General features: G+C 45.2%; 1 protein-coding gene across 2 annotated transcripts in view; it reads right to left on the bottom strand.

Moving 5' to 3' along the window:
- Nucleotides 1–24,668, bottom strand: part of Ano10 (anoctamin 10) — a 125,256-nt gene that overhangs the window by 4,481 nt on the left and 96,107 nt on the right. The window lies entirely within an intron of this gene.

Genomic DNA, 24,668 nt, shown 5'->3' with positions numbered 1-24,668 from the left:
ACTCCCTTTTCTATTCTCTTCATATTCTTTTCAGAAACCGGAAAGCTCTAGGAAGGTGACACATCACCCACGTGGCAGTGCTGTGGTCATGTGGTCTGGGAGGAGAGCACAGCCAGTGTTGGGTGAGCTGAGCTGTAGGCCGCGCTCCACAGCCAGTGACTATGATGGAAGGTTCCAGCAGAAGCCACGCTACCCAGAGTGCTGGAACTCTGCCTGCTTGCCTGGCTTTGTAGGAACACAAGCTGATCCATCTAATAGGTGTTGAATTAAACATGCCTTCAGGTATGTAGTCCCCCCTCTAACATTACTACTGTTCTTGAGCTGAGCCAAGACCAGATGACAGCAAATAAGCCATTTGCTCGCTGGGAATCCCTGGTGAGAGTCATGAAGTAGAAATGCTTTTGCCTGTTGCCCTGAACGACCTGCCAGCCATTTGGCTAAGAGAATGCAGAATGTAGAGTAAATGTCTGAGGAGCACATGGCCAGGCTTCTGTGCAGTGACTGTGTTACTCAGCAAAGCTCATGGCTGATCTGTGGTTAACTTGTGTGTCTTTTTCCATAAGTCTTTGGAAAAGCCAAACAACCACCCATGGATCACATAAATAATCAGGCAGCCATACCAAATTGTGGGTGTCTCCTGTTATCACCGTGTGAACGGAGTCTCCCTGGTAAGTGTGTGACAGAGCACATGGGACTTGTATACTTATTTGCATAAGCTTCATTCAAAGGGCATGAAAAGAAGACATCCATCATGCCCAATAAGAGGAACTTGGAAAAATCCCACCATTCTTATTTTCAGAAGGGAATAAACACATTATCAAGGCTTATACTGGTGTCCCCAGTACAGTCAATCACCCTATACATAGCAGAGCATCAGAATGTTCCTGAATGTCCTGGGCAGGAAGGAAGTGATGGCTGACCACAGAGCAAAACATGAACCAGAGGGAAATGGAGCAGAAAAAAAAAAAAAAAAAAAGAGCAAGGTGAGTCAGACCCAGAGCCTCCAAACAATGAGAACAACTTCCAAACCAAACCCTCACCTCACAGGGTTCAAAGTTACGTCACCCACATGAACACACGGGACAGAGACAGCTACAAGTAGTGCTGGGCTCTGGCCCACCAGGGAAGGTTCGCTTCCTCAGGGAAACTGACTCCAGAAGGCCCACCATGGTACTTTAACCCAAGCTCCAGGGCGAGTGTGGGAGACTCTGGAACTCCAGCCATCTGACATGCCTGGACCAGACTTTGAACTCCTCTCAGGCCTTCTCCTTCTTCCTTTCTTGATGCCCTTCAGCTGGGCCATTGGGAAGGTCACTCCCCCTCTTAACCTTCCCTTGTGTTTGGCACTCCTTCCCCAGCAGGGGCTCTCTGTTTTGGGGCCTTCCTGTTTGAGTTCTGTGGCTATGTAAACAGACTATTCCTACTTCTTTGAGGACACAGTGTCTATGTCGATCTTCCATGAGGGTTCCCCAGCCTGCCATGGGTAGCTGAGACATACTCCACCAAGTGGAGCCATGCTCTGCATGCCAAAGGCCATGGTGTTTGAGGTGACAGGGTGCCATCTGTCTGCAGGCCTCCCTACATCTGAGCCATGACCCAGAACTGGGGGTAAGCCTAAAGAAACAGAGCAAGGAGGCCCTATGCACAGAGTGCCATGAAGGCTTGCCACTGTGCACCCATCCAAGCCCCACTCCTTCCCACAGGACAGTTCTGCAGCTGGATGGCAGCAAGGGCACACTGCGTCTTAGGCCAGCCCTTCCACACCACAAGTGAGACTGCAGCAGCCTCCTGCAGCTGCCCTGTGCAGACAGACGCTCTTGAGATAGCAATGGCTCCTCACTCCAGTCCAAAACCTGGAGATTGTTCATGGAAGAGGCTGCCCACTTGCAGTTCTCTTTTAAGTAGGTCTGGGGAAGAACCCAAAAATGTGTTTTCACAACTTAAATTTTGGTATTTTTTTTTTCAAACTTTAAGGAAAACTGCAAATACAGCAAAAGAGATTCCAAAACAACCTCACCCAGACTCACCAATGAGTACCTTTCAGTTGGTCATCCTAAGTGATGTTTTCTGAACCAGCAGAGTAAGTAATGACCTTTCACCCCTACATATTTCAATGTAGAACTCTGAAAAGCATGGACTTTTTCTTCTATAACCAAAGAAAATATTCACTTAGTGATTATAAAGGATGAAATAATGACCAGTTTCATGTTATCAAACTTTCCTAATTTCATCAAATTGACAGACTTCAGAAAAATATAAAAAACAAATGAGAAGCTGAGTGTAGTGGCACATGCCTTTAACCCCAGCACTGGGGAGGCTGAGGCAGAAAAATGGAGCATTCAAGACCAGCCTGAACTACATAGCATGCACGATCCTGCCTAAAAAGAGAGAGAGAGAGAGAAAAGAGGGACTGTGGAGAAGGTTCAGTCAGTAAAGTGCTTGCCCTGCACCCCAGTACCCACCCAAAAGCTGAGCATTCCAGTGCTGGGGAGGATTCCTGGGGCTTCCCACCTTTGAGCTCTGGGTTCAGTGGGAGGTCCTCACAAAAGACCTTGGCTTTCACACATGTAAGCACACACACACACACACACATACACATCTCAACCTAAAAGTAAGCCAAAAAGCTTTAATAAAACAACCCCAACCATATAGCATATGAAAACCCCAAGGAGCCCCAGAAATCATTCTTCAGAAAAAGCAGTAGCCGATTTCTGAAGAAAAACTACAAGAAACACACAAATTCAATTGTATAGAACGCTTCCCTAAACAGATGTGGTCTCTTTAGTTCAGTTCTGGGATAAGTGCAGGCAAGCCCTCATGATCCTGCCTCCTGTGGTTCACTCCTTTGTGGAGCCTCTTCCTCTGGGGTGGGGCTGGACCCAGGTACTTACTTCTACCCAATGACTACAGCTACTCATGGGCTGTCACTTCTGAGATGACTGTCTGTCCTGGACACATCAGTTCTCCGTTCATCCCTTGTTTTCCTAAATAAATGCCGTGTAGAGCTGTTCAGCCTGCTTGTTTTCTCACCTCTCCCTTTCCAAGCCACCTCGGACCAGCTCCTGGTCCTATTAATCTGTAGAAATGGCTCCCTGTCAGGTAACCCATCCCACCAAAGCTGCACTGGTGAGTCTGAGGAGAATGCCCTGGTCCTCAGGACATCATGGCAGCATTTGACGTTGTGATACTACGTCCCTCCTGCGTGCTGGGCTTACCAGTGTGTGCCACCAGGCCTGACTTCACTCTCTTTTGTGACACAATCGCCACTCTGGAAGATGCGGCCTACTCTGCAGGCTTCTCTTCCCTAGCAGGCCCTTAGAATTCATCTCTCGAGGATCCACTCTTGGCCTCTCTTTTTTTCTTTCCAACAGAACTCTGTGGTACGGGAATGTTCTACTGAACATCTATAATTTGCAGAACACAATGAATCTCTAATCTCATTTGTTGGAACTCATTTCCATTTCAATAGCCACAGATGGCTCAGGACTACTGTGGGCAGCAGTTCTAGGTGCTTGGAGACCTCCAATGCCCATGGCCTTGGCCGCCACAAAGCAAGGACCACATGAACCTCTGTGTTACCAGCCTGAGCTTTGCCAAGATCCACACTTACAAACCAGTGCCCACTCAGCTTCTTCCCCAAGTGTCACTAAACTGACACAACTAAAGTCAAGGTCAGCGCTCGGCTGAACTGTCCTCCTAGAAGTACACAGCATCCAGGAATGCACTCACCTCATCCTTCTCTCTGAATTTGTCCCTTGTGACCAGGCTGCACATATCAGGTATATTTTTAGTTGTGTCTCCTTCTTCTTTATTTTTATTTATTTATTTGAGAGCAACAGACAGAAAAAGAAAGAAGCAGACACAGAGAGAGAGAATGGGCATGCCAGGGCCTCCAGCCACTGCAAACAAACTCCAGATGTGTGTGCCCCCTTGTGCATCTGGCTAACGTGGGTCCTAGAGAATTGAGCCTTGAACCAGGGTCCTCAGGCTTCACAGGCAAGCACTTAATTGCTAAGCCATCTCTCCAGCCCCTTGTGTCTCATTATTGGTCATGACACACAGAACAACTTAGGATCCCTCACAGCTGCAGAGCTCCTTCTAGAAGCTTCTACCACAACTTTCTTAGTTTGGGGAGGCCAAGTTTCATCAGTGACCTCTAGTGGAAAGCCTTTCCCCTCTAAGTATAGGCAATTCAAGGACTGTAGTTCCTCTACTCCAGTTTGCTCACTATAACTTGACTACCAATGATAATGTTACTGGAACATGAGCCTGGCATTTTTAACAACATTTTTTATTAATTAATTTTATTTATTTATTTGAGGGGGGGAAGAGAAACAGGAGAGACAGGGAAAGATAGAGAATGGGCAGGCCAGGGCCTCCATCTACTACAAACAAACCCCAGATGCATGTGACCTCTTGTGCATGTGGCTTACATGGATCCTAGGGAATCAAACCTGGGTCCATTGGCTTTGCAGGCAAATGCCTTAACCACTAAGCCACCTGTCCAGCCCTGAGCTTGGCATTTTACACAACAGGAACACATCAGAATCTTTGAATTGAATAACTATTTACTGCCTGCCTGTGGCAGATACAGCCTAGGGCATGTCCCCATTGGCTGTCATCTCCTGGTATCCATGACTTCCTCGTACAATCTCTAACCCTTGAGAGTGAAGAAAGTGCTAAAGGGAGAAGCCATTTATCATTTGTTTATTTAGCAGCAGGATCTCACTGTGTACCTCAATGATCTTGAACTTGTGACTCTCCTGCCTCAGCTTCCCCAGTGCTGGGATGATAGGCCTGAACCATGCCTGAGCTGATTTTTTTTTCTTAATATTTTTATTTTATTTATTTATTTGAGAGAAAGAGGGAGAGGGAGAGAGAGAATGGGCACACCAAGTCCTCTAGGTACTGCAAACAAACCTTATGCATGTGTTGCCTTGTGCATCTGGCTTTACATGGATACTGGGGAATCAAACCCTGGTCCTTAGGCTGTGCAGGCAAATGCCTCAACTGCTAAGCCATCTTTCCAGCCCCCCTTTGTCTTTTGATAAAACCTCACACAGTCCAGACTGGCCTCAGATTTGCTATGTGGTTAAAGATGACCTTGAATTTCTGATCTTCCTGCCTTCATCTCTCAAGCACTGGGATTATAGGTGTGCACTACCACACCTAGTTTATGCATTGTTGAGGACAGAACCCAGGGCCTCATACATGCTAGATAAGCACTCTACCAAATAAGCTACATCGCTTATAGACTAACAAAAATAAATAGACTAGCAAAAATTAGTTTCAAAACATCTTTTTGGGTGTGTGTTTATGTACATATGCATGTGTCTGTGTGTGTACATGTGCTTTTGCACGTATGTGGAGGACAGAAGGACCATGGGTAGCATTCTCAAGGGCCAACCACATTTTGTAACAGGGTTCCTCACTGGCCATGAGCCCCATGGGTCTGCCTGCCTCTGCCTCCCCAACACTACAATTGCAAATGTCTATTTCCATAATGGACTTTTTTTTTTATGAAAGACAGAGCAAGGGGGGGTGCACTTCAGGGCCTCCAACTACTGCCACTGAATTAAAGATGCATGTACCACTTTGTGCATCTGGCTTAAGTGGGATCTGGAGAGTCAAACATGTGTGCTTAGGTTTTGTAGGCAAGTGCCTTAACCGCTAAGCCATCTCTTCAGTCCAATACCAGGCTTTTTAAAGAACTCAGGTCCTCATGCTACAAGACAAGCACTTACTAACCATTTCCCCACCCCCCACATTTCTTATGGTTTTAACTAGAGAAGACTTTGAAGAACTGAGCCACAATTTTTCCCTACAAATTGACCTAAACTGCCCTTTTAGTCCCCATGTGTTGCTTGTATCTCCTGCAAAATATGTCCAGGTTTTCAGGATTTTGGAGGCTCTGTTCTTAGGAAACTGTATAATTTGTTGCACTCTCAACAAAGGTGCAAGCAATCCTGGATCTGGGCAAACAGGGTGATGTGTCTTCATTAGGAAAGAACAGTCCACGGGAGACACATGGTATGAGGATAGCCACTTTCACCCCAGAAGTCAGCAGAGCTGTGACTGTTGGAACCCATTAACCAATGTGAAAGAATCAAGAGGTGGGGCTGTGGGGAAGTAATGAAGTCATCGAGGCTCCGCCTTTATTATAAAAAGAGGCTTAAGCAAACCCTTCCCCCTTGGAAATTGCAGTAACCTTGAAAGCATGGGCAAATCTTCACCAGCATGTGAACCTGATGTCCCTCACTCTCGGGCTTCCCCCCTCCAGAACTGCCAGTGACATCTCTATTGCTTATAAGTTATTCAGAGAAAGGCAATTTGTCAAAGCAACCTGAATTGGATGAGGTTAAAGTCTCACTGTTGTCCATGAACCACAGCGTGGTAATTTTATGAAGGTTCCATGTTTTGTTAACTCATGACAAACTGGAAGAAAATTATCCCTTAAAATCTGTAGGCTTAAAAAAAATGTAGGGCTGGAGAGATGGCTTAGCTCTTGCCTGTGAAGCCTAAGAACCCCGGTTTGAAGGCTTGATTCCCCAGGACCCACGTTAGCCAGATGCACAGGGGGGCGCACACATCTGGAGTTCGTGTGCAGTGGCTGGAGGCCCTGGCATGCCCATTCTCTCTCTCTCTCTCTCTCTCTCTCTCTCTCTCTCTCTCTCTCTCTCTCTCTGCCTCTTTCTCTTTCTCTCTCTGTCACTCTCAAATAAATAAAAATAAAAACAAAAAATTTAAAAAAATTGTAGCTTTTTTTCAAAGCTAGAAGTTTAGCCTAAAATATATAGTTCTACTTCCAAATTACTGAAAAATCTCTCCAGCTCTGCTTGGCTCTCAACAGCTGTGCTGCCTGAGGTACCTACCACTCTTTGGGCCTGAAGAGGAGAACAACCTTCCTCTGATTTGCTCCAAGTAGCACAGCAGTTAAGGTGAAATAATTACCTTAAGCATTCTTGAAAGTGTACAGTGAAAAAGGAAGGGAAGAATGTAAGAATTCGTCACATGAGAGCTGGTCCCATTGTCAGTGGAGGAGGAGGGAGTATGTTACTAGTTTGTCAGTGTTCTGTCATAGCCTGAGGTGTTCATTTTCCCAGAGGGACCTCTTCTGCAGGGCCTAAGTTGCTCTTGTCATGTATTTTTTCACAGCAAGGGGATAGCAACTTACATAGTGAGTTTATTACAATTAAGGAGATTAAATCTCAGATTCAATGTAAGCTTTAGGGAAAGGGATACCATTAAGTGTTGTTACAGCTGTTATATGTGATCCTGTGGCTTTCTAAGTTACAGTGCTCAAAGGAAGAGATACAAAAGGTATTAAGATTAAGAAAAGTTTAGAAATTAAGTAAATATATATAAACATTTATTATATTTAAGAATTTCTTTCTGCAAATGAAATTGTTACATGGAAGTGTGTTATTTGGATTTAAGGATGAAAGGAATACTAACTAATAAAGTTACAGTCAAGGCCACAAACTTTCTGGCCCTAAGTAAACATTATCTGGTGTTTTTAGCATCTGTTTGTCTTGAGAAAAACAAACACTATTCCTGTGGGCGATTTTAATTTCATAAATTGTGTTAAAGGTTTAGACTCCAAGACAAATCCTGGAATGATGGAAATCTGTCTCCCTCGTTCAAGGTCTCACTCTAGCCCAGGCTGGCCTGGACCTCACGATATAGTCTAAGCTGGCCTCAAACTCACAGTGGTTCTCCTGACACAGTATCTCAAGTGCTGGCATTATAGGCATGAGCTACCTTGTCTGGCTTTATTGCCTTTTTATCCTGTCTCGCCATCAGCATAGAAGCAACCTAACTCCAGGAGGAACCCATTCAGAATTACAGAAATGTAACTCTCAGGACATGAGAAGACTCCAATCTGCCATGGCAACCACACTGCGCCATCTTCCAGCATCCCCTGGGTGGCTCTGCTCCCAAGCCATCTTGCTGCACATGGCAAAGCCATGGCCACAGGAAAAGCCTGTCATACAAATGCTTTTGCTCACTATATCCAACACATTTGTAGAATACTGGAAAGTTAATGACAGGGATCGGTACTGAAACCTCACAGGTGTAGAGGGGCTGAAGTAAACTTTTCTGCAGCTCTCAGGCAAATGGCTGCAGATGTAGTAATACAGCCAAGAGAGGTGTTCTCTTCCTTGTGACACCCTGTGAGAAGTCCTGTGACTACAGTCGCAGGTGCAGGAACAGTTGCCAGCACATGCACACTTGTCTGTACTGAAAACTAAATTAGTACCTCACCAATGATGCCTGTCGCCTTAGGCAAGAAGGACCTTGATTCTGTACTTTATGTGAGTATAGAGATGCTATGGGGATCCAATTCAGGATAGCTGTACGTGCTTACAAACAAAGACTAACGTTTAAATTCAGAATTTACTGGAAGCTACATTTGGACTCAAAGGATGGCACAGCTCACTACTATTCTAGTACTACCTTCATGGCCAGTGAACCCCCAGGGCCTCTGAGGGAAGCAGAGCTGGCAGGAGCCATCCTGGGCCATGGACACTGCCTCCTTCGTGGACTGAGTCCTTCTGCACAGTGCTTGGAATGGTGGAAATGTGCGCTCTGGAACAGACAAGCAGGGCTTCAGGTCTAATGGTGGACCGTTTGAAATGCCCAGCCTGGATTGCAGGGAGTAGGGGGAGCTTCACATTGGAACGATTACATTGAAGGAAAATTAACCTTAGGGAATCAGCTGTGTGCAACCAACCACTTCCCCAATTCCACCATGTGAACATGCAGCTAACACCCAGATTGCAGGTATCCTCTTCACAGGTCAGCACATGACTTGGGCCCATTGCAACAGGGCCAAATATATGTATATATTTCCAATGAACATATATGCATATATGTATTTATAGTATATATTTTCAGGTAACAAGTGTAAATAACAAGGTTTTCTTCTGGCAATCACAAACTGATATCTGATGGCTCAAGTAATATTCTGGAAGGTAGGATGGAAACAAACAAAACAGGTACAACCAAACCTGATTGAAATCAAATGTGCCACAGTGAGGTGTGTCTACCCACTGAGACACCATTAAACCAGGTCAAGGCTTGCAGGGCACCTGAGGAAGACTGAGTGACAGTGGGGGACAAGACTTTAGAGGGGTGGCAGACAAGAGCACTGAAAGGCCAAGTTTTAAGAGAAGGTGGAAAGTGCAGGGATCAGGGAGAACACGGCGTGCGCTCTCCCCCGGCTAGAGCGCTGCCAGCGGCCCGAAGCTGGACCGGTTCTGAGCTTCCTGTGCTGTCCAACACTGACGGTACTGGAGCCCGTCCGAGCAGCGACCCTTTTGTGCGTCACTTCTCATTCATAGCTACGGTATCCACTTTTGGGGGAAAATAACCACACAAAGAAAAAAGCTGCCTGGAGTCCCAGCTGGCCATGTTTGCTATCTTTTGTTTGTTTGTTTGTTTCTTTGAAGGAGGGTCTTGCTCTAGTCCAAGCTGACCTGGAATTCACTATGTGAATCCTCCTACCTCTGCCTCCCAAGTGCTGGCACTAAAGACATGCACCACCACGATGAATATGCAATGGGAGCTCAGAACTATGGTGCAGCATGCTGTGAGAGACAAGGTGAGGCGTCATGTGTGCACAGCTTGCCAGCTCCCCTCACCACTTCCCACTGCTTGTCCTCACCATGCCCGAGGCCACAGGCCTGGCTACAGGAGCACTTCCACATAACACTGCCTCTACTTCTGGACACAGTTCCATGCAAGGCAGACTCCTCTTTTGCATCCAGCATGGCAACAGTTGAAAGTGAACTAGGCACACCTGTAATCCCAGATACCTGGCAGGCTGAGGTAGGGGGACTGTAAATTAGGGACCAGCCTGGGCAAATTAGGAAGACTTTCGCAAAGTAGGAGAGGCTGGGAGTCAACTCGGTGGTAGCACATGCATGCCAATACAAGTTAGTTGTGGCCATCCATAGCACTGGGGGGCTTTCTCCTAAGAACACTGATTCAAGTCAGCTGTGGACTGCACTCCTTACGCAGGGCACACATTATCTCTTTCTTTGCCTTGCCTGCTGTTACCAGGAAAGTAGCCTGTATGTCCCTTAATCTTCTCCCAGGACAGATGCACCAGCAGACCTCCACTAAAGACTGCCCCAGGGCTCTGAGCCCCTCTATAATCATGAGAGAGGCCCCTTCCTGAGGGAACCACCCTCTGAGCCTCACCTCCTTGGCAGCAAGTGGCTGAGGGCACAGAGCACAGGCCTGAGGCTGTTCCCAGGAAGGATCTGGGACAGATCACGGGTACCAACTAACTAGCTGAAAGGAAATAAGAAGTGAAAACAAAATTCCAACTAAACACAACACAAGGTTGTAAGAAGTCACATCATCAACAGAAGAGAAGTTCAAAGCAGAGTGACCAGACCACAGGAAGTTCAAAGAACACCACTCTGTGCTTCTTGCCCTTGCTCCTTTCTTAAAACAGAAGAATCATGAACCTGGTGGAGTGGGGAACAAGTAGGGATTGACACACACAGAAGCAACACCTGAAACTCAGCTCCCTGTGTTACTTACATGCCTGTCATCTCCTATGAAAAACTGCCATACTCTCGTTTCTTTCAAGTCAATCACTCACAAATTCTTAGCTAAAGGGCAGACACTCTTTCATGTGTGAGCCAAGAAGCGCTGTCCTGAAGGAACCCTGGGAGGAAGGCCACTGCCCAGTGCTGGCCACTGTCTTCATGTCCATACCCTCATTCGAACTTCAGACTGGTTTCAGTTTGTTAGCATTTTAAGACCTGTTTCTAAGCAAATATTTCTAAGGGGTGGCAGGGGCCTGAGACTGCTCCATGCCAACAGCAGGTAGCTCTCCAAAGCAGGATGTCTCTCTCCTTCCAGAGGATGGGCAACTCAAACTATCCATCTTGGGCTGGCCTGTGACTCAGAGGTAGACAGCCTGCCTGGCTTCCAATCCTCAGAACTGAACAAGGGTGGAGGTATTTTAACCCTTAGTGATCAGGACATTTCTTCTGCGCTCAGATCTATTTGTTTTCCATCTTCCAGATGACGAGTCACTGGCGTGGGCCTGACTCCACCTACTCACGCTGCACGGCTGCTTGTTACTGGGCTCACCCTGCAGATGAAGAACTTGGCCTCAGAGAGGTTTGGTGACCTGCTCAGCCTCACACGGTAATGGTGACAGCTAGACTCTGGAAGCATGCACAGACCTCACAGCCACACTACTAACATAAGGTGTGAAAAGAGCCCACTCTGACCCTAGCACACTTAAGTCTGTCCTTAATACATGAAGGTACTGCACTGCAGGCCACTGCGTCCGTACATACGATAAATACAAATGGTGGCCCCTTAGCAAGCTTCTCTTATTGTAACTGTACATCACCGCTTTTCACAGAAGTTACTGCTGGATGATGATCCTGGATAAAGATTCAACAACCTAGACACAGGTTTCCACATGCCCTTTAAAAAACCCATTAGGAAAAGAAAAAGCCACCTGGATTTATTCTGTTTCTAATCAAAACACATTCATCCTGTGTGGAAACACAGGGGTTGGAGCTGCAGCTCACAGACATTTAATAATTCAATTTCTCTTACTCCTGTGACTAAAACCAGACTTACATGTTAAGAATATGGCTATTAGGCTGGAGAGATGGCTCAGCAGTTAAGGTGCTTGCTTGTAAAGCCTAATGACCTGAGTTATATTCCACAGTACACACATAAAGCTAAATGCACAAAGTGGCACACGCATCTGGAATTGAGGCCCTGGTGCACCCATTCTCTCTACCTCTCTTCTATCTCTCTCGGCTTGCAAATAAATAAATAAAATTTTTTTTAAAAAAGAATATGGCAGGCTGGAGAGATTTCTCAGTGGTTACGGCGCTTACATGCACAGCCTACTACCCCAGGTTCGATTCCCCAGAATCCATGTAAAGCCAGATGCACAAAGTGGAGCATACATCTAGAGTTCATGTGCAATGGCTTAGGGACCCTGGCACACCCATTCTCTCTCTCTCTGCTTATGAATAAAATATTTAAAAATGAAAAAGAGAATATTGTTATTACTTTCTGCCAAGACAACACAAATACAAGAGTCTGCATGTCTCCCCATACCTCATGTGGCTCTCACTAACCCAAGTGAAGAGTGGGGACTCTTGACATCCACAACTTTTCAAACTAAATAACAAAAGATTTTTTTTCCAACTTTATTTTGGGTGCAAACGAGGGATTTAAAGCAGTTGCCTTGCTGACATGGCTACTTGGCAACCTAGTAACTGCTCTGCAGACTCTAGAAGGACAGCCATTAAGAAAACAAAACAATGGGCTGGAGAGATGGCTTAGTGGTTAAGCGCTTGCCTATGAAGCCTAAGGACCCCAGTTCAAGGCTTGATTCCCCAGGACCCACGTAGGCCAGATGCACAAGGGGGCGCATGCGTCTGGAGTTCGTTTGCAGTGGCTGGAGGCCTTGGCATGCCCATTCTCTGTCTATCTCTATCTGCCGCTCTCAAATAAATAAAATAAACAAAAAAATTTTTTTAAAAAAGAAAACAAAACAAAACAGCCTGAAAAGTTATCAGGGACAATATTCATTTGCTTCTAGCCACCTTTTGAGACAGGGAAATACATGTTAAAGAGTTTGGAGGGACAAGGAGAGAAAATGATGTATTGTGACCTAATCTCACAAACCAACAACTTTAGAATGTCTAGTCTTCTGCTGTTTGCTCTCTTGCCACTTTCTCTCGAGGACTTATTCACACAATTTCATGCAGTCTGTAAGGGACATCACCAAGGGCATCCAATCCAAATAAAGCACTAAATTGTATGTCATGGCTATTCTGGAAAACCACAGAACCAAAATGGTCCAGACAGCTTCATGACCTGACTTAAACTAGGCCCCTCACTCATCACCCACCCCCGGGGACTGAGCTTATGCACGGAGGCAGTGGATCAAAGCCAAATCACTGCCGTGTTCCTGAGAAAACACACCAACTTAAACACTGGAGCTGGGCTGGAGAGAAGGCTCAGCCCGTAAGGTTCATGCCTGAAAATCCTGACAACCTGGGCTCAATTCCCTAGGACCCACATAAAGCCAGATGTACCAAGTGGCACATGAATCTGGAGTTCGTTTGCAGTGACTAGAGGCCCTGGCATGCCCATTCTCTCTCTCTCCACTCCCACCCCACTTACAAATTAAAAAAATAATTTCTGATATTATCTCCAATTTAAAAGATTATAAAGTGCAGGCAGATTCACTGGAACCTGCTATGTGCCAAGCACTGTGCTGCAGTGATTTTGTTTAATGTAAAGTCAAATATAAAATGTTATAGTGAGGGCTGGAGAGATGGCTTAGCGGTTAAGCGCTTGCCTGTGAAGCCTAGGGACTCTGGTTTGAGGCTCGGTTCCCCAGGTCCCACGTTAGCCAGATGCACAAGGGGGCGCACGCGTCTGGAGTTCGTTTGCAGAGGCTGGAGGCCCTGGCGCACCCATTCTCTCTCTCTCTCTCTCTCCCTCTATCTGTCTTTCTCTCTGTGTCTGTCACTCTCAAATAAATGAATAAAAAAAATTTTTTTTTAAATGTTATAGTGAGCCAGATATGATGGCACACACCTCTAATACCGGCATTCAGGAGGTTAAGATAGAAGGATTCCAGACCAGCCTGGTGACACTCTGCAAATGAATAAATAAATTAATGAATAAGATATAGCAGAGAGACCTAACAGGCTCATCCTTATAGGTCATGTGAGGATTAATTAAAATGATGGACAGCTGGAGCTCTGTCAATAACAATAACAAAACCCACTAAGGATGTAAATTTCAAGTATTATATCTTACCACATTGGGCAAGTCTCCATCTCTCAACTCTGACTAATATTACATGAACTGAATGAAGATGTAAAAACAGAAAGCAAGGATGGTTCAAGGGTAGCAGTGGCATCTAAGCCCAAAGAACTACCTTGGATGGTAAAGGTGGCACAGAGTGGTGGGAAAAACCCACAGCCACAGGCTAAATTTTCACTTCTTGCTACTTATTTCAGGAAAGAGAGCCAAGAGAACACAGCCCTCCAAGCAGAAGGCTGGGTGTGAGGTACAGGCTCTGCAATTTGCTCATGGTTTGATTTTAGATAAGTCACTTACTCTTCTTAGGTACTGAGGTTTCCTGTTTTTAATTACATGAAATTCAAGAGAAAATGAACTCTTTCTATCACCTAGCTTCAACAATTACTAACTAGTAGTTAAACTTGGGTCGTGGGTCACCCAGCTTCTATTCTTGGATTGCTAGTGCATTAGTTATCTATGATTACATAACAAATTACTCCAAAACTCAGTGGCTAAACAAAGCCTTTATTATCTCAAATTCTCAGTGGGTCAGGAGTTTACAGCAGTTGGTAACTCTGGGTTAGCTCTGTGAAGCTCTTAGGCTATAAGAGAGAGCTATAGGCATCTAAGGCTGGTCTGAGGCTGAAGGAAAGGATGATAATCTGCTACTCAAAGACCAAATCTGTCCCACAATCTGTTTTTATAAGTCAAGTTTTATTGGAACACAGTCATTTTTTTGTTTACATACTGTTTATGGCTATTTTTGTACTACCAAAGCAAAACTGAATATTTGTCATAGACACTATATGGTCCACATGCTTTAAACAATAGTTTAAGTATATTAAATAGATAGTAAATATACTATCTATTTTTTTTAATCAGAAAAAGTTGCCAACTTCTGATGCAGAGATTTGGACCTAAGATGGTTTGCTCACATGTTTGTTGGCAACAAGCCATTTTCCTAGTCACATGTTCTCCTCTGGCTGAGTATCCTCAGTCATGGCAGTTAGCTTCTCAGAAGGAAATAATCTAAGAGGGAGAAGGCAGAGTCACCTGTCTTTATTCTTTACAACCTACTATCTGAAGAGACATGCATCATTGCTGGTATTCTATTAGCGACTCTGACTCACAGAGACATCAGTGTGAGGGTATCCACATGGGCATAGACTCAGAGAGGAATAGATCATTGGGACCATCTTGGAAACTGATAAGCATGGCTGGAGACCTGTCCTTACTCCATAAACAGCTGTTGGACAGGGTCATTTCAATAGCATTTTTCCCCTCAGCAAATGCTAATCATATTTTTCATCTGCTTCGAAGTTGAGCTTGATCACAACAGGACAGTCATTTCTCAGTAATGATGGGGACTGGCTTTAGGACCCCCTGCCATATACACCCGAATCTGTGGTTTCCAAGTCCACCCATGTGCATGTGTACAGAGGCCAGGGGAGGATGTGGATTTCCGCTACTGCTCTTCCACCTTATATCTTTGAGACAGAGTCTCTCACTAAACCTGGAGCTTGCACTGTTTTTTGGTTAGACTGGCTGACCTAGGAGCCCCAATGATCTTCCTGTCTCCTTACCCCTCAGCACTAGGGCTACTGATGTGCACAGCCATGCTCAGTTGTTTGAGTAGTGCCAGAGACTGAACTCAGGTCTTCATACTTGCACCGCAAGAGCTCTGACCCATAGAACCATCTCTCTAGGCCCTCCCACCTCAGCCATTTTTTATGTACCCACATATCTTGTTTATCACCACCACCACAGCTTATGTCTTCAGGGGGCCCTTTTTGGAAGCCCAGCAAATGGGCTTGGGTTTTGGTAGCGCAGTCACCACCACCAGCATCTACAGAACTTATTTATTTGTGGTTTTGGAATGGAGCCCAGGACCTCCCACATGCTAGGAACTCGCTGTCTGAGCCCCGCCCCACCTCATCTCTGTAACTCTCAACAGTGTCATCTTTTCACATCCAGGACCTTTTCAATTAACAGTGTAAGTGTTTGGACCGTAGCTGTCAGTCCTGGAGGCCCTGGAAAGGGGGGAGCTTAAGCGACTCTCGCCGGTGCCGGCTCTCAGGTAACACAATAAACAACACAGCATCCCAGACAGACCGCTCAGCCTACAGCTTCCTCTCATAAAACGTCTTTTTACTGTTGCTGTTTTAAATATGTAGTTTTAGGCATCCTGAAGCTTCTAGGACAATTTGTGTGAGAATTTTCTTCCTTTAGAGATATATATGACCACACGTATCACCACAGGCCAAAGCACATGGCTGCCCACACTTCCATAGCACAGGGACTCTGCAGCCTTCCCTGTAGAACTGACCCCTCTAGTCCATACTGGCTTCAGTGCTATTCCATCTCATAACCTATTCAGTAGTTCCATCAGTAAAAATAAATCAGGTTATGATCGGCCATATTTCTTACATCAGGTGGGAAAAGTAAACTATCAATTTGAAATTTTTCTTAGAAAACCAATGTGAAATAGCAACTGGCACAGGTTAGTCCCTGGGAAAGGCAAACACAGTCAGAAGGTTTCCAAGAGCAAAAGTCCTTTTCATGGCTGGATGCCTCTGCATACTTTAAAGAACTTCTCTCTAGCAAGAATGGAAAGGTGCCACACAGTGGCATGTGAGGAGAGGACTTCCACATCACAGGGGGGTACTGGTGCGGGCGGGGACTGCCACATGGTGGTACAATGGGCAGCGGGGAGGGAGTACTGGTCCAAAGCCAAGTCTGCCAGCCAGTTTACAATTCTAAGAGCAAAGGAAGAGCTGTTTTGGAATTCTACCTGGCTTAACTCAGGGTTACAGGGTAGTCCTACTGAGCTATCCTCATTTCTGACCTGAACCACAGATACTTTTTAGTCAGTGGGAGACCCCAGTTTTACCAAGTCTAGGTACTGGAGTACTTATATAGTCTCATGTGTATTCCTAATGTGTTCTTTCCAGTGATCCTAGAAAGGCACATGACTTGTTTCCATTTTTGCCCATGTGTCTATTTTAAGACTCCTGTTTCTGTCCAAGGACATCATTTGTCATTTATTTAATACATTGGCTTCTGAACTATGCATGAGTCAACGAAGTTTAATTGAGGAAGATTTATTGAGAGTCTACAAGACACCATGCTTGTGCTGTGCACAGTACTGCCTGGGCCTTGGATGCCCCACAGTGAACAGGAGTACAGAAGCAAATCCAAGCGGAGTGGGCCCCATCACACAGTGGCAAGGGCAGGGGCTATTCCAGGGAGGTGGGGGCTATGAGAATGACCAAAGAGAAATGGTCTATAAGTGGTCAGAATCACAAAATCACAGGAGGTGTGCTTGGGAATCTTGCTAAACCCAAAAGTGTAGTAAAGAAAGAATAGTAGGAAGGCTACCGAGGCCCAGAGGAGCCAGTTTGCTAAGTATCAGTCACATTAGAGAAGGTCTGCTTCATCAGCTGGGGAGAAAGCTCCTTCAGATGGACTGCCTGCAAATGGCTAACAGTCCCCACCTGAGACCTGCTCTGAAGAGTCATGGATGTGAGCAGAGGCTTTGACCAGTGCTCGCCTTTCATTTTCCCAGCACACATTAGCTGTCCCAGTCATCACTGTGGAATCATGCCAGTGATGTAGGACCCATGGACACAGGCTGGGCTACTGCGAGGGTGCTATCCTAATGGGCCATCCACATGGCATAAGTGCCATTTTATCCTATAATCCCTCCTGAGTCACCCAGAAACCAAGGTGCTCACACACAAGGAGGGCCTCTGCCTCTCTCAACATCCTCACTCTCTCAGCACACTGGGTGTCTTTTGTTATCTGATTCCAGTTTTACCTGATCTTATGACATTATATGGTAGGTACATTCTCCTTGGCCCCGTTGGCATGCTGGGAAGAATATATAACACAAGCAGGAAGAATCACTGGTCCTGTGGCCACACAAGGCTAGGAGAAGTCATCTGACATGGGAAGGGAGGCAGGAGTCTGGTCCAAATGACCACTAACTCTGGAAACCCTGCAGATATTTAGAGGAACCTTCACCTTGAGGCTACTGATCCAAGCACTTGGCAGTAGACCACTCTTCCGCAAGAGCCATGGCTTTGGTACTGCCATCACTGGCTCTTTAGAGGTCATTTCTTTATTTGAGTTTTTTAAATAGAAACTTTAATTTTTAGAACAGTAGTCTGTATGAGTCCCCAAATACCCTAATTCTAGGCATTCCATCCTGAACTGTGTGCTGGCGGATCATTCTGTAGTCCTGTACTGGAGAGTTCAAGTACATGCACACACTAGTTCTCTGCTGCAAAATCTACACGTCCCATCAGAAATGCTCCTTCCCTCCCCACAGGTTGAGGACATGAAAGTAGGAGAAGTCCAGAAGATCTCAGGAGATTTTGGAGAAATGGTTAAAATATATTTCATTCTAGGACAATATTTATTCCTTCAGTCCTGATCCAGGGCCTCCTGAATGTGAGGCAAGTGCTCTACCCCTGAGTTATCCTTCCAGTTAGGCAAAGGCAGCATGTGGTAAAGGCTGGCCCAGAAACCATGTCTGGTCAATGGTCCAGCACCTGATTTCAGCCCTTGTCTTGTTCTTGAACTGGATTTGGAGACTGGTGTCTTTCTGGAAAGCTCCAGGCAGCTACCTCTCCTCCTGGCTGGCTTGTGTGCTCTGGGCTCAGGCAAGGGTTGCTGGCTCAGAGGGCAGCAAAGTGGCTACCAACTATCTGGGTTGCTGTGACCTGTGCTCCAGTTATCAAATGGCTTACAGATAAGTCTCTTTCTATTTTTAATTGGATCTTAAAATGACTGAGTGTTGAATAAATCAATTTGTAAAGAAATAAAAGGGCATCACTAGGATGGTATTTACTGTCTGGAGTTCTTCCTAAAGGTCTCAGCCAAAGGAAGCCTGATCACTGATGTGCCCTTTGCAAAGCAAATGTGTGACTTCCCCAGTCTGCTCTCACCTTTATGCATATCTAATTTGCCTACACATTCAGAACCACCCTAGTGTCCTACCGAAAGTCCACCTAGCGGCTTCCAGTGCTTTTCTTTCTTCCACAGTCCCTGAGCTCCAGTCCTCAGCTGGGTGGAGGAGAGGCAGGCTCTATTCAGGATCTCTGGTTAAAAAGCCAAAAGTGGGTTTTCCTTCCCTCACACTAGGACACCCAGCTTCATCTGTGAAAATCTAGGGCAAAGAGCCTCCTGCTGGCGGGACCTGGCTGGAGCCTGCTTGCAGATGCACTTGCTTGGCCATGCTTTCTTGGTGGGGTATGGGGAGGGGTGTGGGCACAGAAGGGACTTCGGTACGCAGGTCCTCAGGCCCCTCATTAGGGTCAGGAAATCTGCCTTCAGGGCGCTCATGATTTTTACAAGTTCTACATATGGAATACGCAGCCTTACTTAAGAGCTGTCTGATGACTTTAATTTCTCAATCATATTTTGTCCTTAAAGTGGGAATTGGGTTCAAAGGTAGCAATTCAAATGTAAATTAAATATAATCACTTCTGAATAGCAGTAACTTTCGTTAAGAGTGGAAGACTCTAGGACAGGCCAGGTGTCAAGTGGGCTTTCTTCTAAGGCATATTCTCTGCATCTCTGCTTTTGAACTGAGCCCAGAAACTGGCCAAAGAACACAGAAGCCTCTCTGCCTATGGCAAAAGTCAAATGGTGAGTTGAAGTCACATTTAGTTACAGAGCAGATGGTGAAATGTCAGATTAAGGAAAAGAGGAAAAACAAACATCAGGTCCTGGAAATGATGGAAATTGAGGACCCAAGTCCTGAAAATGAAGGAAACTAAGGACCCAGCCAACTCACTTTTTGGAAAAGCATAAAGCACAAGGTTGCTGGCCCTCTGGATCCTGGCAGCCATACCAGGTGGGAAACGTGATGTAAATCTGACTCAGGTTGTGCTGGCCCATGCAGCAGTGGCCCCAAAGCAAAGTCCCAGGTCAGCAGGAGAGGAAACTGCTCTGAACTTGGTCCCCTATCACTCTCAGCCTTTTATTCTCAGGTTGGTAATTCAAAGGAAAAAGGAGGGGAGATGGAGGAGTATGCTTCCAGATCCTGACCAGCTTTCCCCACAGTTCCGGCCCTCTGACGGCAGAGAGAACACAAAGACCCAAGTATCCACAAGGTCCTCGATCCAGTCCTAGGAACACACTACCACACACACACACACACACACACACACACACACACACACACACACGAGACAGAGACAGAGACAGAGAGAGAGAGAGAGAATAATCTTCAGAATAAGCCAGGGATATTCTGTTGAAGGCATCTAATAAACACTGAACAGCACAGCTATGGATTCAGCCTTTCCAGAACACACCAGCAAATCAGCACATGAACTGTTTCTCCAGCACAACACCACCAGTCTGAATCTATGTCCTCAGGAGAAAATGCCACGGAAGTTTAAAGTCCTTTAGATTCTCTTCTCCTGGGGGAATATGAGTTAGAATTGTGGTCAGTGTTTCATGTCCCGCTGAAGATGAGCACCCAAGTACCACCTGGAGAAGGCCCTGCGGGTCTGGGAAGCTCAGAGCTGATAGGACCTGAGATGCCATTTAGCCCCAGTGAGCACATGCCCCAGGATCCCACAGCATGTAAAGAGCCCCGTTCAGCCTATGGGTGTACAATGGATAGTACCAGGCATGTGAAGATAAGATCTAAGCTCAGCTTTTCATACAAACACGTGGGGCGTCATACCCTGAGAGAGGGGAAACCCTTGGTGAGGTAGTTGGTCTCAACCTGGCTTTCCAACAGAAGCCTCACAATGGAGACACCTGACTGACAGAAACTCTCTAAGGATAATGCGGCACTCCTGTTTTCTTTGTTGTGTAAAGGCTCCCTAAGATCTTTCAATGTCATGTCCCCCCCACCACACACACATAATTTAAAACTGCTTCCTAGTTGGGTGTGGTGGCGCACGCCTTTAATCCCAGAACTTGGGAGGCAGAGGTTGGAGGATCACCATGAGTTCAAGGCTACCCTGAGACTACAGAGTGAATTCCAGGTCAGCCTGAGCTAGAGTGAGACCCTACCTTGAGAAAACAAACAAACAACAACAAAAAACCTGCTTCCTAAAACTTTTCATCATAAGTTCAAATAAAGTAAAATGTATTTTCTAGCATATTTGTGAATACAAAGAAACTATGAAGTCTTTCTTTTGAATTCTAGGGACATAACAGTAACATTCACTGTTACCCATCTAACTATACATGAATGTGCTCTTAGCTAATAATAATTTTTCTCTTTTCTTCTTTGAAATCATCTTGTCTTCCCATTTCATCTAAGAAATTTTATACTAATCTTTTCTTTGCCTTAAAGTCTTTATAAAGCACTCTTCTCACACTATGCTGTAATAATATAAACTAAAATTTCAGCTTTTAAATTTCCCTGTGACAATTTTTTTCTATATGTGTTTAGCTTTTTATTTTGGACTCATGATCATTACTGGTACCTAAATAAGAAAAAATATAAGAACACTCATATTGACAGATAATTATCAAGCACACATGTTTGTACCTATCAAAATGTGTGCCTCTTAAAGGAGATAACGTGGGTGGGTGGATGTGCTATGGTGAATGCAACTGGGAGGTCTCTGTACTGGAAAATGATAGGGACTGGGGTTCTGAAGAGGGGAGGTGTGCCTGCCCTCTGCAGGTGGGATATAGGCTATATCATCTCAGGAGAGATGGCTGCGGACAGCCAGTAGGAGGTAACAGGAGGTTTGGGAAGGCGTGTTTCAGGAAAGAGGACATGTGAAAACAGTTTCCTGAGCTATCTGCAGCCATAACTCTCTGGAAGGCAGGAGGTCTCGGCTGCTTGGAGGCAAGGCGTCCCCCCCCCCCCCCCCCCCGCATTCTTCCCAGCTCCCGGCCCTCCCCTGTCGCAGACTCTCCTTCAAACACATCAAATCCAAGCCAGCAGTCCAGTCCTTGAGTCTGTGCGTCTCCTCCCTGGCCTTGGAGGTTCACGGGGTTATAAGCCAACCCCACTTCATCTCATGTTGACACTCATTGTCCACACTCAATTTGTGGCCTCGAACTTTGTGTTTAAAACATGCCTGAGATTAAAGTCAGTTTAAAATCTAAGAATTTCACCTGAATCCACTTCTTTAATAAAAAAAAGCATATAGGATTTCTTTTGAGGGTGCAATGGATAAAGAAGTGAACATGTGTGCCGGTGTAGAGGGGACACCCACACCTATGGAAAAGGGCTCAGGAGAAGTGTAGGAATTACTCAAGCTACTAACATGGAAGACTTCATTCCTTATTGACTCACACCAGCACATTTAATAGTCAGTGAGTGGGAAACAGCTCCCCTTTGAACATTCCCATTGACTTATAAACATAGCATGTGGGTATCGTCAGAGAATTCAAACCATGCACAGAAACAGAAACCTCCTCCCTCTCCTCAGACACCTTCTGAAGGGGAATACCCATGACCCCTGGGCAGTCACTCACTTCTTTGCTTTCCTCTTTTTCTTGTCATTTGACTATAAGGAACAAAACTGGTCTATATTCTGCTTTTCCCATTTAACAACACACACATACGTGTATATGCATATATACACACACACACACACACACCCCTTCTATAGATCCCACCTGAGAAAAACATGGCCAAGTAAGCATTGCAATACATCGAACTAGCTCCTGACCAAGGAACTTAGGTGTCTCCAGACGACTTATCTCCTCTCAGAAAAATGTTTCAATGACTATATTTTGGTGCAGTGCAAATATAATACTGCTTTAGAAGAGTAATTTTGTATTACAGCATAATTTAAGTTTTGATTCAATATTTATCATTGATTTATTCATTTTTAAAAAACATTTTATTTATTTATTTGACAGGAGAGAGAGAATGGGCATGCCAGGGCCTCCAGCTACTGCAGACAAACTCCAGATGCATGTGTCCCCTTGTGCATCTGGCTAACGTGGGTCTTGGGGAATCAAACCTGGGTCCTTTGGCTTTGCAGGCAAACACCTTAACTGCTAAGCCATGCCTCCAGCCCTGACTTATTCATTTTTTTTTTACAGCACTGGAATAGGCCTAAGGCCTGTGCATGCTAGGCAAGTGCTATACCACTCAGTTAGATAAGCTCTATCTCCACCCTCTTCTTACTGTTATTTATTTATTTTTGCTTATGTGTATGTGGCATGTACACATGTATGTGCCCATGTGGCATTCCATGCATTAGCCTGAAGTGGAGTGCACTCATCTGTGGAGGCTGGAAGGGACTTCCTGAGCTTGCAGGGATATGAGAATTCTCCTGTCTCTGGGATTACAGGTCCCTGTGGCCATGCCCAGCTGTTTTTTTTTGTTTTGTTTTGTTTTTGTTTTTACAAGGAATCTAGGGATTTAAACTGGTGGTCACAGGCCCTCATGATAGTGCAGGAAGTACACTTAACCACTAAGCCATCTTTAGGCTTTTTATTGTTTTGAAGCAGGGTCTCACTCTAGCCCTGGCTGGCCTAGAACTCATGGTGATCCTCCTACCTCAGTCTCCCTAGCGCCGGGATTACAGGCATATGCCACTATGCAGGGCAAGACTTTTTTTGTTGTATAAGAAAGATACTTCCCACTGAAAATGTACCCAGGATTTTTAAGTGATATTTTCCGGATTAAATTTTTATATTTAAATTTTTCAGCTACCTGAACCTGGGGCTGATGGGAGGGCGTCACAGGAAATAAGGTGCAGAGGGGGGGTAATCATATTCTAGCACAGCTACTTCTCATCAAACCATGTAACCATTCATTTCCTCTGAAACACAAAATGTCACTTTTACCATCAACTAAATTCTTTGTTTCATGTGAGTCTGCTTAGGGACTGTGCTCTACTCCACTGACCTGTGTAGTTACCTGTCATAATTATCACATTATTCAGAATACAGTGTGATTTCTGGCAGTGCTAGTGACTCTGATTCTCTTACTTTTAGAACTTTTGTTGCTGTTATCATCTATTATTTTTACAGATTGGAATAAATTATCTATGTTGTAGTAAGTTTCTATCTAAAAGCTTTGTATTTGGTTTCTTCTATAAATGGGAATTTTCTTCAATATTACAGTTGGCTAATATTTCTTATGAAAGGAAAAAGTGGTTTTAGATATAAAACTTGTCTTCTACCAAAATTTCTTATTGCTTTCAATAATTTATCTTATAATTTTAAAATATGTGACTCTTAATTTTCTTAAGACAAAATAAACTTGTCTCTTTCAGATGCATGAACTTCTTATGTCTTTGCCTTTTATGTGTGCTCTGGAGCACAGCTCCAGAGCAAAGCTACACCCATATCTGTGATAAGAATGACTTTTTGCTGGGTGTGGTGGCACACACCTTTAATCCCAGCACTCAAGAGGCAGAGGTAAGAGGATCATTGCTATGAGTTCAAGGCCACCCTAAGACTGCACAGTGAATTCCAGGTCAGCCTGAACTAGAGTGAGACCCTACCTCGAAAAACCACAAAAACAAAGAATGACTTCTTGCCATGGCAGGAATGTGGCAACTGCCTCACTGTGGTGCAAAAATGAAGCTCAGTTTAAGGCAGGATACCACAAGGTGCCAAAAAGACCCTACCTAACAGCCTCAATAAAGTGAGTCTTGTACCTACTATGAGACATGAGCATAGCGCTGGCTGGGACTGGGCTCTCCCTCTTCTCACTGTTGTTGCTGTCAGTCCCCTTCTGGGGTGATCCCACTTGATCGGGGGCACAGTACTGCTCTAACATGGGATCCCCCTCACAACTCTTAACTTCTATCTTGGGCAAGTCGGCCTCATATTATCCACCCCTGCAATTCCCCAAGTACAAGAAGAAAATATCCTGTGATCTGTGGGCTGGAGGCTGGAAACCTGTGTGGTCC

The sequence above is a fragment of the Jaculus jaculus genome, chromosome 17 (genome assembly GCF_020740685.1).
Source record: "Jaculus jaculus isolate mJacJac1 chromosome 17, mJacJac1.mat.Y.cur, whole genome shotgun sequence".
NCBI classification, from domain to species: domain Eukaryota; kingdom Metazoa; phylum Chordata; class Mammalia; order Rodentia; family Dipodidae; genus Jaculus; species Jaculus jaculus.
The sequence above is the reverse complement of the archived record's forward strand: the minus strand, read 5'-3'. Positions and strand labels throughout refer to the sequence as shown.